This window comes from Macrobrachium rosenbergii, chromosome 55, assembly GCF_040412425.1.
Source record: "Macrobrachium rosenbergii isolate ZJJX-2024 chromosome 55, ASM4041242v1, whole genome shotgun sequence".
NCBI lineage: Eukaryota > Metazoa > Arthropoda > Malacostraca > Decapoda > Palaemonidae > Macrobrachium > Macrobrachium rosenbergii.
This window is the reverse complement of record NC_089795.1, coordinates 67,264,396-67,280,005: the sequence shown is the minus strand read 5'-3', so window position 1 is coordinate 67,280,005 and position 15,610 is coordinate 67,264,396.

The window sequence follows — 15,610 nt, the reverse complement described above, 5'->3', positions numbered from 1 at the left end:
GAGAATAGAATCCTTACAATCGCCCGTGGTGGAGAACTCGCCGCCCTCGTTCATGTACTATCTATTCCCCCGAAGGAACAGGATTTTGCAGAATTCAAAGGTCTGTGTGAAATTCTCAAGAAAGCCAAGGAGCTGCAGACAATGATAGAGGCATGGGATGTTTCTAAGGAAAGATCCACTAATTTTTAAAATGGTCTTATAGATCTCATGAAGCCCTGTCATCATATCATGTTTGTGAAAATGTACAAGTACCTTAACATGATGGTGCCTCCTGAAGTAGGGGAAGAGGAGCCCCTTGAGGAGATGTAACTCCTCTGCAGTCAGGCATACAGTATCATCATCGTCATTCATTGGACTGCACAGCTAATTGATCATCTTTAATCGACATTCATCACCGGTAAGTACCTGTATGATTTACGTAATCTTAATCTCTCTCTCGTGAATTACCAGTGTTTCCCCTGTAAAAGAAAATGGGATGTCTTGAATAGTAACTGTATGAAAGAAAACATGCGTGCCTGAATACAGTACAGGGGGAGCTTGATTACTTTCCACACATAGCTGTAAGCCATATATATTTTTAAGGGTAATTGTAAGATGACTTTGAAATGTTAAAAGTGTTTTAGGATGATAGTTAAGGTATATCTGGTGTAGGATGATAGTTTAAGGTATACATTCGGTGTCTGAACTATTAAAATAGGCAGTTATAATTGTTTTTAGAGGGACATGTCAAGTACTTGCAGATTTTAGCTATTCGTGGGTGGTTGTGGTTCCCATCCCCTGCGGATCCCAGGGGTTGACTCTTACTAAGCTTGTGCTCATCAGCAAAGATACTACATAGACATAAATATCTATAGAATCTACTAATCTTGGGAGACACACTACAAGCTTTTTTTAAAAAAAGGAAAGAAACCATCAGGATCTTCTCCACCCCCCACTATCAAGATTATCAAGAATTTTCTTAATATCCCTATAGTGAAATTAAAATACTGTAAGAATAGGTTCAGGATGACAAGTATGAGGAAGAGGGAGATCATTAGCTGATTGCTGAGCTTCAAAATTGATGAAGCAGTTCAGCCTTTTCCCTTGGGCCAGTAACCAGCTACCATCATCTGTTAGTAGTGGTGGAATGGAAGACAAGCCTGACCCAAAGATAAATGTCAGTTTGGTCCAACACGGTAAGGCTGAGTAATTCCTTCAAGGTTCCTTTTCAAGGAATTATTGGAATTTTTCTTGACTGTATGGTAAGTTCTATTTGAAGCATAGCGATTGATTGAGTGATTAATTTATAGATTTTAGGCATACATGCCAAGCCTTAAGTCTGTAAATCAGTCAGTCAACCAATTGCCGTGCTGCGAATAGAACTTACCGCACAGCCGAGAGAAATTACAATAATTCCTTGAAAAGGAAACTTGAAGGAATTACTCAGCCTCATCTGTGGTGGACCGAATTGGCATCATCTATCTGGGTCAGGCTTTTCTTCTGTTCCACTACTACTAACAGATGTAGGTAGATTGATTACTGGCCCTAGGGAAAAGGCTGAACTGCTTGGCGAGACTCAACAAAAATAGTGTAATTGTCAGTTGAATGATTTCGTCTTCATCCGTTGAATTTGGTCTTCTTTATCATAGTAAGCTTGTCTACATGATCCTGAATTTGATGACTTTCTAGACATATTTTATTAATATAACCATCAGCATCTAACTTCTTGGGATCAGGATCTAATACAGCATCTGAAATATTAAGTGCCTGACAAGCTTCAATAATGCGACCCCAGTTGGCTCTAGGTTTCAGCCAGACATTTTTTCCAATGGTGGCATTAGAAGTATACTGATTGACAGATATGTCCATCTCAATGGCACAATGATGATAAGTGCCTATATATTCACTAACCTTGGACCTGACAATAGCTGGAACATCTGTGAGTATGAGGTCTAATCTATTTCCAGAAATATGCATGGGTTCCTCAGTTTGCTGGACAAAATCGAAGATACACAGAACTCAGACATTTTTGGATTGGGAAAGGTGTCAATAGGTTCTCTTTCTGGAATTCCTGGTGAACAGTACTTTCAGGCCTTCATTTACTTGAATTTTCTTTCCTCTTTCAAATCTTTAGCGGCATACCTTTAGTTAATTGGTGGATAATTTATCAGTTACGTTGGTGGACAATTTATCAGTTTTTGCTTTTTAAGTTAGCAGAGCATACTATAATTGTATATTTTCAGGATCTAAAGGAATACAGTAATTCCATTAACCCTAAGGCTGCAAGTTTCTCAGATATAACAGGTAGTTGTTCATGCGGGGTTATGAACCTACACTTTCATAAACAGAGTTATCAGCATGCATCTCATGCTGGATACTCCCTTTTTGAAAGGTATGGTTCGTATACCTAGGAAAATGATATTTTCATAATAAAATAAATTTTTGAACATACTTACCTGGTAGTTATATATATATAGCTTAAGTCCCTGACGCCACGGCAGAATTTCAAAACTTCGCGGCAATCGCCGATCGGTAGTCAGGTGAACCACCTGTGCCCTCTACCCAGGTACCTGGAACCATTCCAACTATTCCTCAGATCTTCCATGCCCCTAGTCTCTAGAGGGAGGAGGGTGGGAATTTAATTATATATAACTACCAGGTAAGTATGTTCAAAAATTTATTTTATTATGAAAATATTTTTAAACATCTAACTTACCTGGTAGTTATATATATATAGCTGATTGACACCTTTGGTGGAGGGTCAGAGACAGCCAACATCGTTGGAATTTGCTAAGGTTAATAAACCAACTTAAGGTCCTAACCTGGATTAAGGAAGCTGACTTCAATGAACTCCTTCATTTGTCTGCTTTCCTTAAGAGGTCCAGCGATCCACTCAGGGGCTGAAGACCTCTAGGAGCTGCCAACCGTGTACCAACCTCTATGTGACAGACAACCTATAATACCCTTGTTCCGGGCGCCACCAAGGAACAAAATGATCATCTGACCAAAATCAATGATTGTGGAAGACTGCGTTCAATCTTCACAAACAACCATAAAATTTCAACCATTCCAAGGTAAGAACAAAGGTATTGTTTTATGGAATTGGATTAAGGAAGCTGAGTTCAATAAACTCCCCTCATTATATCTGTATTCCTTAAGAGGTCCAGCGATCCACTCAGGGGCTGAAGACCTCTAGAGCTGCCAACCGGTGTACCAACCTCTATGTGACAGACAACCTATAATACCCTTGTTCCGGGCGCACCAAGGAACAAAATGATCATCTGACTAAAATCAATGATTGTGGAAGACTGCGTTCAATCTTCACAAACAACCATCAAATTTCAACCATTCCACGGCAAGAACAAAGGGTATTATTTTATAGGATTGGATTAAGGAAGCTGACTTCAATGAACTCCCTCTCATTATGTCTGCATTCCTTAAGAGATCCAGCGATCCACCAGGGGCTGAAAATCTCTAGGGGCTGTCAACCGTGTATAACCTCTTGTGACTAGACCTCCTCTCAATACCCTTGTTCCGGGCTCTACCAAGGAACTTTCATCCCAGTGATTGAGGAAGACTGCGTCCAGTCTTCACAAACAACCATAAAAATTCTCAATTCCAAGGTAAGAAAAAGGGTATTGGTTTATGGGATTGTAGGGTATTCCCCTCTCCCATTACTGAATTAGATGCTATAAACGGGCACAGCGTATAGCAATCTTCGTGATAATGTCTTGACTTGTTTTAGATAGTGAGAGGCAAATACTAACTTGCTTCTCCAGAAGGTTGTGTCCAAGATACTCTGCAGGGACCTGTTCTGTTTAAGAGCTACAGAGGTTGCTACTGCCCTGACCTCGTGCGTCTTTACTTTCAGAATCTTGTAGTCTATCTCTCTACATTCCATATTTGCTTCTTTTATCAACTGTCTGATAAAATAAAACAGAGCATTCTTCGACATCTATACAGAGAGCTTTTTGACTGAGTACCAAAGCCCTTCTGAATTCCTTCTAAAGTCCTTTGTCCTATCCAGGTAGAGCCTTAGAGCCCTTACCGGGAATAGGACTCTCTCTCTCTCCTCCCCTATTATGTCCGTTAGGTTCGGAATCTCGAACGTTCTGGGCTAGGGTTGTGATGAGTATTCATTTTTGCAAGGAAGCCTAGTTGCAGTGAGCAGATTGCCTTGCCTTGTATAAAATCTATATTCTTGCTGAGAGCATGTATCTCACTAACTCTTTTCGCTGCGCCAAACTGACCAAGAAAAGAGTTTTCATGGTGAGTCCTTTAAAGATGCCCTCTGCAAGGGATCGAACCTACTCCCCATGAGGAACCTCAGGACCACGTCTAGGTTCCATGCTGGTGAGTTCTCTATATACAAATTTGGGTTACAGAAATATTGGAAGAGGACACATGGTTGTCCTTGCACCATCCTCTAAATACCTCCCACTTGGATTGGTATACCTTAATGGTGGATAACCTCCTTGATTTGCGATAGCGCCAGCTGCCTCCTTCGAAAAACTTCTGGCTCTTGTGAGTTTTCCGATAGTCCAAAACAGTTACTAGTAGCGCTTGTAGGTTTTGGTAATATCTTTCAAGTGGGGTTGTTTGAGTAGATCTACTCTCTGAGGTAGGCTACTGGAATGTCCACCATCCAATCCAGTACTTCTGGGAACCAATCTCTTGTCGTTTAGTAAGGGGCCACAAGGGTCATTCGGTCCTCTCATGTGACACAAATTTTTTCAGTACCCTGTGTATTATCTTGAAATAGGAAATGCATACACGTCCAAGTTGGACCAGTCCACCAGGAACGTTGTCTATGTATATAGCCCCGGATCTGGTACTGGAGAGCAGTAAGTGTCCAACCTCTTCGTTTGCGCTGTGGCAAAAGAGATCTATGCAAGGGCGTCCCCAAAGTCCTGATATAGCGTTCATTCTTTTGAGAGGACTTTATTTCCTGCTCAGAATGTCCGCCCTCACAATCTTTTCTCCCCTTGGATAAAGTGGGTTACTAGTTTTACATTCTCCTCCTTTGCCCAAAGAAGAGATTCTCTTATTGTCTCGTATAGAGACCTGGAGTGAGTACCCCTTGTTTGCTGATGTAGGCCAACGCTGCCGTGTTGTCGGTGTTGACCTGCACCTCTTTGTTCCCCACTGTGTTCGAACTCCTAAGAGCTAGAAGGATTGCAGTTAATTCCTTCTAATTGATGTTTAAATCCTCGTGCTCTCTGGTCCAGGAGCCCGAGACTTTTATTTCCTCGTGTTGCTCCCATACTGAGTCCGACGCGCGTGATAACAACACTAGGTCTGGGTTCCTCTAATATAGAGAAGGGACCTCCTGAGCTTGACGGGGACGTTCCACCACTACAAATACGGTCTTATTGGTTCCGAAATGGGGATGCACTTGGTCTCAGTTCTATTTCCTTGTCCCAGTTCGATTTAGATGAAACTGTAACGGGCATAGAATTAACCTCTCAAAGGAGACAAACCGTTCCAGCGAGAAAGGGTTTCCAGCAGACTCATCTATTCCTTTGCCAAGCATGACTATCTCTTTATAAAGTTCTGAAATTTTCTTAAAGCTTGTCCTGTCTTTGCAATAAACGGAAAAGCCCGAAAATCCTGACTCTGAATCTTCATCCTAAGGTATAGAACCTCTTGGGATGGGATCAGCTGAGATTTCTATCTGTTTATCAGTAGACCTAATTCTTTGTTAGACGCTGATGCCAGTGCATCTTGCGTCCTAAGCTAACTCACGTCTTGGCTTCCAATATCTTGAAGCCCTGACGCCTGACGTCAATGCCTTGGCGCTGACGTCTTGGGTTCATTGACGCTTGTCATCATGGTATTTCACTCCTAGATGCTTGACGCCACTGCATCCAGCGTCTAGAGTTTCATTCACTACGTTCAGCGTCTTAAACTTCTGGACGTCTAGAAGCTTTAGTTGGACGTCTATTATCCTTCTTCTGTTTTCCTGGTTGTCACGCTTGCAGCCGGGAAGACAAAGTCTGCTGCATATTTTATAGTGAAGCTATGTGCGGGGCTTCCTGCTGCTGGGGACAGGCTGGGAAGCCTCAACCACGGGCAATAATTTCCTTCTCATCGTCAATAATGGACCGAGGAGGGTTCCGCAGAGCAGTACCAATCCGAAGGAGGAAGAGGAGGATGTGCGGAAGGCAGCACAGTGTCCGCCACGCTCTTGCAGCCCGGTATCCTGACTGAATAGAACTGTCTATGTTTGTTCTTAGTAGGAGAGCTACCCTTGGGGCTGGAAGGAAGAGCTCCGGCTGCTGCTGTGGCTACAATCTGTAGTCTATGAAGTGTTATCATGACGTCCCTCAATATTGGGTAACTTGCTCTTGAGAGGTCTCGGCTCCAGAGCCAGACGTCAACCTTGTCTGTTTAGGCCGAAAGAGAGAGACCGAAACTATAAAACCTTTCCGTGGACGAACTTCAGAAAATTCTTGGAGATCGGGTGCATGGGGACGTGAAAATACGCATCCTGGAGGTCCAGTTAGGCCATCCAATCATGCTGTCTGACCGCTGCTAGAACCGATTTTTGTCGTTTCTATGCGACCTTTGTTTATTGCACAAAAAGTTGAGTGCAATCCCGTCTAGCACCGGTCTCTAACCCCCAAGTATTTGGGGATCAGAAATAACCAATGTAGAATCCTGGGAATTCGGATCCTGAACTCTCTGTCAGGTCTCCTTTTGCAACATCATAGACACTTGTTGCTGTAGAACCTTTGCCTTGGTTCTGTCGTTGCATTTGGCAGAAAGGTCGAATTGTCTTGTTACTAGAGGGGGGCCTACTCAGGCTGGACAGTCCGGCTCCTACCGCAGTCTGCAGGAAAAGAAAAGCAGGTCCTTCTTCTTCCCTGTGTAGAGCCTCTTCGCATTGTCATTCATCTACCCGCGCTAGAGGAACCTCTATCGGAGGACCGACCATGAAAGAGCTGAAATACCTGAAACACAGGAACCTCAGCCTTACTCTTTTTAGCGATGAAAGTCGTAGGTAGGACTTTTCTTGCTGTTTTAAATCTTAAATCTTACGTGGTTTCTGGACCAAAGATGAAAAGGCCTCTATACCAAACCTTGAGAGAAGGGGGTGAGAGGAAAAGAGGTATAAATCAATTCTGATTTTGATTGGACGTGACCCCATTAGCCAGGAAAGAGCAAAGATGGGCCCTTTTCTTCAGGAGTCCCAGCTGAGAAAGGTGCAGTTGATTCGTTGGAACTATCTTCGAGTCCTTTATCCATACACAACATCAGATATATGAGGAAAAACAAAGGCTGTCTTTCATTGTTTCTCCTTCGAAAGTATCCATTCTTCAGAAATGCTGCCCTCTTAGACGCCTTCACAAGAGTAAATTCTGAAAAAAGGGGCAGTCAGATAAATTTCTCTGGGAAAAATTTCGAAAATATCTTCATAAGCCTTTTCAAGTCTGATAAAAGCTGATGGCCTTTATATTGTCTTCGTCAGAAATCTCTACAATAGGATTCACAGGAGAATGCGAGATATTATCATTCTCTTCTTCCGATTTTACGAAGACGGAAGTAGCGGCGTCTTTCAAAATATCATCTTGGCGCCTGGCGTCCTGGCGTCAGTCTCTTGACGCCTGGCGTGTTGGCGTCCATTTTCTTGAAGCTTAATGTCTTGGCGTCCAGCTTCATGACGCCTGACGTCCTGGTGTCTAACTTCTCGACACTTGACGTCCAGGCGTCCAGCTTCTCTACGTCTGACATTCTGGCGTCCAGCTTCTCGGCGCCGGCGTCCTGGCGCCCAGCTTCGGCGCCGACGTCCTGGCGTCCATACTTCTAACTTCGCTGTCCCGTCAAACCTAGAGGTTACTTGAGAACTGGCCGCCTGTGCGACATCGGTCAAAAGCTTCCTCCGGATGACGTACAGCAACCAATGGACGAAAAAACACTTTAACCTCGCCTTTCCTATGGCGGGGTGAGCGTCCTGGGAAACGTCAACAGGTACGCTCGAGGGGACGACTGCTCGGTAGCTAAAGCCTCTTGCCTCCCTTCGTCTGTCGACTTTCCTTCTCACAGGGGTTGGTGAGCTTGGAAGAGGTCTAGGACTAGGAGCACAACAGGACCGAGCGGTCGCACCCTCCACTGCACTTGCACTAACAACATATTAACACTTGTATTTTTAGATCTCTTATTATCGATCACATATTATCCCTGTCTTCTGAGAGGGATTTTACCTGTTGGGCCAGGGTCTGAATGGCAGCCAACAAATCATTAAGTATTGGGTCCTTACCTGTTTCAGTAGGGGTTCAGAGACTACCACTACGGGAGAAGGATCAATAGGATAGTTATCAAGGGGAAAGAATTAACTATTCCTGGTTATATCAAGAAGAGTGAGAAACAGTACTCTTGGCTCTTCTGAGCCGGTCTTTTCCTTCCCGTTCTTCAGACATACTAAGTGGGGATCAAGGAGACTTTAGCAAGCCGCTTGCATCCCCACACACATATTTTCACACTCGATGAAGTCAGATATGTTATAAGAAAATCCAAAGCGAACAAGCGAAAGCCAAGCCAAAGTGTACTTCACCAAAATAAGTTGCGAAAAAACACAGGCTACGAGCGAAATTCCATCGATGTTACCGACACAGCGGCAGGGAAGATCTGAAGGAATAGTTGGAATGGTTCCAGGTACCTGGGTAGAGGGCGCACAGGTGGTTCACCTGACTACCGATCGGCGATTGCCGCGAGTTTTGAAATTCTGCCGTGACGTCAGGGACTTAAGCTATATATATAACTACCAGGTAAGTTAGATGTTTAAAAATACAAATTACGTACTGTAAAAATTTGGTAAACATACTGGACTAAGGTAAGCAGGAACTAAGCAGATAAACTTTGGAATGGGAAACCCCATTTTTGCAGTATATACAATATCTTTCAAACCTCATTTCCAATAAGAAAATCTTTTGACACCTCTGCCATCCTACCAAAAGCTGGCACAACTCCCATGCGAGAAGTGCAAATAGATTTCAGCATGGCCTAAGTAGGGCAGGAACCTCTTTGAGATTAAATCAAGCAGGGGGGTAATGCTGTCAGCGCACCTCGTGCAGTGCACTGTAGGCATTACTTAGGGCTTTTTGCAGCATGCTTTTGGCCCCTAGCTACAACCCCTTTCGTTCCTTTTACTGTACCTCCTTTCATATTCTCTTTCCTCCATCTTACTTTCCACCCTCTCCTAACAATTAATTCATAGTGCAACTGTGAGGTTTTCCTCCTGTTACACCTTTCAAACCTTTTACTGTCTATTTCCGTTTCAGCACTGAAATGAATGACTTCATAGGTCCCAGTGCTTGTCCTTTGGCCTGAATTCTATATTCAATTCAATTCAACAGAACTCAAGAGCAGACCAGCCATACTGATCTGTGAAATTTGAATGTAGCCACTTGCTGTGCTTTGCATTGCAGTCTCCACAAATAACGAGTGAAGCTTTTGAATCCTGGGACTGAGCCATACTAATCCTTTCCAAGAGACAATCATAGATTGAATCATCAGTACAGGCAGTCCCCGGTTATCAGCGGGGTTCCGTTTCCGAGGGTGTCATGATAACCGAAAATTGGTGATTATGGCGCTTTTTCAGCGATTTTTGGGGGTTATCGGCGCCGAAAAGCGCCAATTTTCGGTTATCGGCGCCGCTGTTAGGTATGTATCGGTGCCAATAAGCAGAAAATCTGCGATTTTCGTCGCTAGACAAGCCCCATAAAACCGGATCGGCGTTAACCGAGCCCGCCATTAACCAGGGACTGCCTGTATTTGGATTGCGGTAAGTCCAGATGACCTATCTATCATCAGAAAAATTTGGAATGTAGTTGGCATGAAGTTCTTTATTTTAAAATTTTCAGAAGTTCTATGTGTTCGTATTTGGTAAACAGCAAATATGAACACTGTCAGAAACACTGAACGATTCAAAACAAAAGAACTTCATGGCAACCTTCCCCCAAGGCCACTGCGATGACAAATAGTCATCTAACAGTGTATAAAAGCCATACCTAGCACGTGGCATGTTGCAACGATAAATAGTCTGGGCCATCAAATCCTCGGATTAAAAACTCAACCTTTGACTTGTTACTACTTACAAGTCTTATATAAAAACATCAAATTGTAGTTATGCGCATAGCTCTGGAGATCAAGATAATGTGACCGTAAGTCTCGAATATTTGAGTAAAGTACTTTGCAATTTCTCTTACTGTGATGAGTACTGTAACAGGCCCAGGGTTACCCAAGGCCCAGGGTACAGCTCAATGTCTCCCAAAAGAATTAAAATTAACAACATAAAATCAGTAGCAAAACTAATAAATAGGCTCATAAGAACAGTACAGTAGGCTTACGTATTCGAGTCTCTATTCAATTTCTGTGGGCGTATACCCATTACTGTGGAAAATTAAGCCGTGCAGAGTATTTTCAGATCTCTTCACTAATTACTCTATTTTCATATAATTTTTTCATGACTAAATGCACTTTTTGTGATAAAACTATTAAAATACTCAGGTATAACATTTTAGGAGTTTTTGTGTTTAAACTATCTCAAAATAGGCAGTTCTAATGTTTTTGGAGGTTTTAAGTATTTTGCAGATTTTGGCTATTATTCAGGGAGTGCTGTACGCATACCCCATAAATACAGGGGGTTTAATGTAACATAAAAATCAACAGAACAATAAACAATAATACCATCAGCAACAACAGTATTTACAATACTTGCAAAAGGTGCTGGAGGCAACTAGTCGACAAGGTGGGGCTGGTACCCCTTGTAAGGCAAATATGAAGTCTGCCAGGTTTGCTATAACAACTGGAGGATGACAGTCAGGATGGATTTAGAAATTATAAAACACTCAGAAGGAAAAGACAGGTAGAGACAAAGGCACTTTCCTGATAATCCACCAAGCAACTTTTGCTTTCTCATCAGCCTGTCCTACACACTTTGTAAAAAAAACAGGAAAGTGAACAAAAAGGAGGGTAAATGCCTGATTGTACCCTCAGGCAAGGGAACAGCAGACCAAAAACACTAGAAATAAGCACAGTAACACAATTACTGTACATTTGCTCACTTTTCACTGTCGAAAATCTTCATCTTTTTTCATAAAGAATTTGAGAGAGAGAGAAGAAAATACTATACAGTTAGTGCATAGTTAATCTTAATATGATGCATACTTTTACATATATTTTAGTCTTTGTAGGTGTGTGCATATGCATCACTAAGTTACCTATTAAGTAAAATACTGCACAGCAATAAATAAATGTCAATCAAAACATTACAACAGGGAGAACATAATTTTTACAAAATATTACAAACAATGTACATAATACACTAAAAATCTTATTCTTATACACAAACTTTTAAATAATTTTTTGTACAACTTTTTTTTTTATTTTGCAAATTTCAGCACTCATAAATTCATTGTCACTGTTGGGTTTATCATTAAATTGAAAGAAGGAAGGGGTATTTATCATTATATTTATGCTATACCTACACTTATGTTAACTCTTATACATAACAGTACAATTATCAAAATTGTTTTTCTGCTGTCATTGCTGCATGTTTTGTCCAAGTTTTTTCTGCCCCCTCCCTCTGCATTGATTGGTTGTCCCTCGGTGTGTCTAACCTTATCGGTTGGCACTCCACCTGGACCTGGAGGTGACCGGGAGTGCTCTCCCCACTCCTGTTCACACTCCTTTTACCTTTCTTTGCTCTCCTGGCCGTAGAGGTTTTTGCCTTCCTCTCCTTTTCTCTCGCTCTTGTGCGTTGTTTGGCTCACATAAGCGAGGGGATCTACTCGAGGATCTCTTGGCGTAGCCCAGAAGTGCTGTCCCACCCCTGGTCGCTACTTTGGGTTATCCCACCTCTCTGGCCTATCCCTTCCCCCTTCCCTTTTACCTCGACTGTTTCCCTTACATTGGTGCTTCCTGCATGTTCGCACCTCACTGTTGGGATCTCATACAGGGCCAGTTAGTGTTTTTTCCACCTAACTGTCTTGTTTTATTACTTTTGGCGTTCCCTCCATTTTGCTGCTACCTGTTGGTGTTTCATTTATCTTGTTAGAGCGCTCTCCTTGCCTTACTGCTCCGAGATTTTGGTGTTTAGCGGTGGTGAACATTCCACCCACCACTATCACTTTGTTCAGGATATCCTCCTCCGAGGAGTTTTTCCTCTCTTAGCTCTGAGTGCGCGCCCACTTCCCGAACAGTTCATAACCTTCCCACTATGTTTGTATCCGTCACATATTGTTAAACATAGTCGCTCTGGAATGTTCAGTTGACTCTGGTTTTATGTCTATGAGTTTCGTCCTGTTAGCCGGTTTTCTCTCCGGTTTCCCGGGGTTTTTCCTGGTCTGACTAAATGCTAAGTCGCTCACTCTGGTACTCTGCTCCGGCATCCATTTCCAGCATGCCCACTTCTCATCCTACGTTTTCAGCTGGTTTTATCGAGTGCAGGAATGCTCCAGCTATCCTGCAACAAGCCAGCGAGTCCACAGTCTATAGTTCCCATTCGGTCGCACTGATCTGTTTTTGTTATAGTTTGCTGGAAGGTTGTGATCGCTATGCTCTCCCGAGCAGACTTCTTTGATGAACCCATTGGTTTATACACCTGTCGGTTTCATCTCCGTAAACTCATACTCATGTCATTGTGTCTAATCTAATGGCAGAAAGTATTTTCTTAATACTGCTATTGGTGAAAGTATTTCTTAATACAAAGCCTTTTCAGGTTCAATTCTAAAACTCATGATCTTGAGGCGGTGACCACTTACATTATTCATTACATGATTTAGAAGGACCTTACTAATATTGGGTAGAAATTCTCCTAGTTTTCAACGTCTCTTAAGTCTTTAATAGCATAAGAATGATGTTTATTTCTCTTGTTATTATTTCACGGCTGACCACGGGACCCGATCCAGAAAAGGATTTTGACAAAATCTATTTCTGGGGAGAACCCGATATCATATGACCCACCTATTTTCATTCTCTCCCTCCATAGTAAACATCTTTCTAGTGGGGTGGGTGCTAACATAGATACAACTAGGTATTTGCCTTGTGTACAGTCATGAAGTAGTGCATGGGCTTGTATCAAGCACCTCGTTGGGACTTTTGACATTGGGAATCTTTATACATAGGGCAGGGTCCACATGATTGTGACAATCTCACCCTTTTACCATATCGACTCCATTTCTTGGAGCTAAAACTCTGGGGAGTAACCCCAAACACACATTAAGCTTTTCTTCTGGTATCTAACAGCGGAATTACCACAAAATAGTGCCAATGGATTATTTCACTTTAGCTGACACGGACCCTCCCCAGAAATAGATTTTTCCTTTGTCAAAATCCTTTTTATAACAAATGCTCACATGTAAACAATAATGTTTTTCTGAGCATTTCCCTCTGGAATTGGTGAGGAAATCTTATATCAAGTATAGTCGTTGCAGCAAAATCTTTCTCCCCCTCTACTTGGGCATATAAGGTGCTTAGTTCTAAATCAAAAGTTGACTTACACCAAGTGTTATGTGACACAATAGGTTTGTTCATATTTAACTGGCAAACTTCTTTACCTTGTTCCAGTTTTTGTTTCTTTCACATACAAATCCTTCAGGTTTACCATATTCAAGTCCAGAAAAATTACTCGCCTTGTTAAACTTGTTTATAATTATAACAATACTAAATCCAAAACTAAAACCATGTAAATTTCTTTGGTGAAGCAACTTCAGGACAAGAAAATTAAAAGCCAAACGTACTTGCCTTCAAGAATATTGAAAAAAAAATCAGATATAGGCTCTTGCACCTATGTCCTTCCTCAAATTAAGTTGTCAAAGGGAATTTGATAACATTTGTGTTTAGGCTTTCAGTGGGTACTGCACAATAAAACACATTGTCTACATAGGGTGAATATATTTACATGTTCATCAGTGTATCATTACTGCATAATACAAATCATGCATTCCCTAAAAATATTGGTTTTTACTTAATATAACCAATCCAAATCAATGCACTTCATACTTCAACTATTTTGCATAATTTTTACCTTGAAGACATTATTTCTTGTAATTATCCAAATGACAAAGATGACGATCATTTACATTTTTACTTTAAAATGAAATACTAAAAAATTATGCAACTATGGAGCATAGTAACAAAATCTATATTACTGTACTATCAAATACCTGATTTACCATATAATTAGTGTAAAATAAATAAGATAAATCTACTTCCTATACCACATTTGAAGAGTTTTCATCTTCTTAACTTTACGCTGTAACTGAAGAAGTGAGTATAGAAGAGCTTCTGCAGTTGGAGGGCAGCCTGGCACATAAATATCAACAGGAACGATGCGGTCACATCCTCGTACCACTGAATATGAATAGTGATAATACCCACCGCCATTTGCACATGATCCCATGGAGATTACCCATCGAGGTTCAGGCATCTAAAATGAAGAATGACCTACATTAGGCCTCTTAGTTTCCTATCCTTAGATAGTATACCATTAAGCATACCAAGGAAAACTGCTTCACTTGCAAAAGCACTCTATTTATTAATATGTCAACATGACATTTTATCTTAAAATGTCTCAATAGCAAAATTAAGACGTCAGTTGCTACCATATCCATCCTTCCACAAATGGGAGAACAATTATGCAGAAACCTTCCATATTAACAACTTAATATACCAACACATACACAGCTCATCAGCAGTACTACTAAAAGTACCAAACACTTTGCCACTTTCTTAGTTCTCTGTTCTAAAATCTCTTCTACATCATTGTTCCTCCTCAATAAAATAAGGTGAACAGCCTCTCCACACAACTTTAAATTTTTGTTCCACCATTTCTACAGTTCTTCAACGTGTCTCTTCCTTCTGATTTACAACTAAAAAACAATGTCTGCCTGAAACAGGCCATTTTCTTAATTGATAACGCAGCTCTCAAGCTTGCTGGGCATTTTGGTAATTTTCAGGACTGCTAAATTGTGCAACTTTGTCAATGTTTCCTTACCATTGCAGAGGTACTGACATTACCTCCGATTATGTCTTTATCAGTGTACATCTGTAAGGTTACAAATCCTCTATAAAAGTTGGCCTTAGGATTACAGTGTGCACTCCATCTGCCATTTTTAAGGTCTTCCTCACCACTTCCATTCTTCACTTTCAGAGGCACTCTTCTCTTCTCATCTTTTTGCACAGACCCTGCTCTCAAACCATTGGACATTCCAGTTAAATACTGACCTCACATATGATTCATATATTATTAATACTTGTGTTTATAAATATTCAAAAGAATATCAGTCGGACAACCACTGAATAAAAAAAATGCAAGCATGCATGCAGATGTTACCAGGTTTTAACAAACATCACAACCCCTTTCATCTAAGCTAACCTTTTAACCACCATACTCACTTTATAGGTCCTTATGCCATATTATACTGTATTATGCCTCAACCTTTTTTCCTTTGTATTCCACATCCACCTGATAATTTACAACCTTGGTTTCCATAAAAATTCCAAGTTTTCTAAAAAGATTTACACACATCCTGCTATATTCCTTGCTTCACATAATGTAAGACTTACCTCTTCTCTTGTCATATAATCAGTCAAAAGTGGTATTTACTCTTAATTACTTATATGAATC